The sequence below is a fragment of the Pundamilia nyererei genome, unplaced genomic scaffold (assembly GCF_000239375.1).
Source record: "Pundamilia nyererei isolate P.nyererei 1_Seehausen unplaced genomic scaffold, PunNye1.0 scaffold00089, whole genome shotgun sequence".
In the NCBI taxonomy this organism is placed as follows: domain Eukaryota; kingdom Metazoa; phylum Chordata; class Actinopteri; order Cichliformes; family Cichlidae; genus Pundamilia; species Pundamilia nyererei.
In genome coordinates this window covers 2,092,392-2,094,430 of record NW_005187490.1, presented here as the reverse complement: position 1 = coordinate 2,094,430, position 2,039 = coordinate 2,092,392, and positions in this window count along the sequence as shown.

Sequence of the window (2,039 nt, the reverse complement as noted above, 5' to 3'; positions counted from 1 at the left end):
AGTCCAACTTTGGAGCATCCTGCACTGACTCAGACAGAACCTAATTTCATCAAAGCCACTACAGCAGCACTACAGTCTTCCAGTTTAACGAGACAGTCTGTTTGGAAAGGTCCTAAAATGCAGCCTTATAATAAGGATGAAGACAGTGAACATTCCCTAAGAACTTTTGAAAGGATTCCAAGTGGATGTCAGTAGCCACTGGAAGACTACCATGTGCTCCCCTTCTCACTGGTGAGGCATGAGCTGCTTTTGTAGCCATAGACATTGGTCAGATTATGGATTATGTAAAGGTCAAGAAGGCTGTTCTTGAAAAATTTCAAATACGTACGGAGACTTACAGACTCAGATTTCACTCCACTAGGCTGGAGGATAGTGAGGCACCTAAAGAGTTGAAAACAGACATGAGAGATCTGTATGACAAGTGGATAGTTCCAAAAGAAAGGTGAAAGAGGACCTCACAGCACAAGCATACTCCCAATGTATTATAAGACTGTGCTGTCAAGGAGTCAAACAATGGGAGACCACACCATTGTAGAAACACAAAAAAAAAAAAACACAAAAAGATGTTCAAAGCACCACCTTGGTAGCCTGATATCACACAGATGCTGTCAACTGAGCTCTGTAGAATGGGCAGTCATAATGAAGCAGTTCATTTCAAGCTGCTCTTCACACAGCTTTTGCTTTTAGCTACAAGAAGACACCAAATATAGGACTATGTTGATGAGCTTCAAGTAATGAACCCTTTTTCAATACATGCTTCAGAAAGCTTCATTTGGGCCATGACTACTCAGTCACATGGTGCTTTATATTTTATATGTTGCAGATTTAACTCATTTGTAGGGATGGGAAGGTTGAAACAGACGTTTCGATACTGTATCGAGCTTCAGAAGCACAGATGTTTTGAAACACTGCTCCGAAGTGTGATTCAAAACATGTGACCACTTTACCCCAGTTTCAACTGGGGCATACCTGCTGCTTCTAGGCATTGCCAGGTGCAAGGATTCCCTTTTTCCTTTTTATTTACCAGAGTCTTTTGAACTGGGCCTTGTAATCACTGAATTAATGCAAACCGCAGTTTGTTTTACGCAGCAAAAAATCTGCAGTAAGCCTCCACAAGTTGCATTAAAATATGGAGATTTCAGATTACAGATATACTAGACTGATTAAATCATACAACTTGCTGAAGGCTAACAGCAGCGGTCCGATTTTACATTGAAGTGATACTTTCAACAAACACGTGGGAGTCTAAAGGGTGGTATTGCATGTTACACCATATTAATTTTAAGGCTTTTGTAACAATTTTTAAATTGAAACTGTATTCTGCTGTGTGCACCCAACCACAAAGCAGAATGCAGCCATTGTAAGCAGGGAAAAAGTAATGATAATTTCTATGTAAAGTACCTATGAGCGACTGGATGTGATCGTTATGTCCAGTATGGCGGACAGCTCTTAAGCGACATGCACATGACATCATGTGCAAAACCTCTATAACAGCATGGTACGCTGACTGCACAGAGAACCACAAGAAATCCCTCAAACGAGTAATAAGAAAGACTGCTGAAGGACATAATTGGACTCCCTCTGCCCTCACTGGGTGTTCTTTTCCTGAACTGAATACTGTCGAGTCTTTTTAAAAAATTTAAAAAGCCATGCCAATAAAAGAAATCTAAAAGTATTGCAACTATATAACAGGACTAGAGATGGCATGATACCACTTTTTTATATCCGATATCGATACCGATACCATAAATTTGGATATCGGCCGATACCGATATGAATCCGATATAGTGTTTTTTAATCAATAAAACTGTTTTTTAATATCTTGCTGCATTTTGTATAAGTTCATACTCAAGTTTAAAAACAAACAAACACTAAAGCTATTCTGTTATACCTGTATGCAAAAAATACACTGCACCCAAAATATTTCATAGTTTAGCAATACTAATCAATCTAATGAACTTAAACCTTCTCCATCCTCCCTATTCTGGTATTTTAAAGAGTAAGCAACCTAACTAATAGGGTTGCAAACTCCCAGCAAA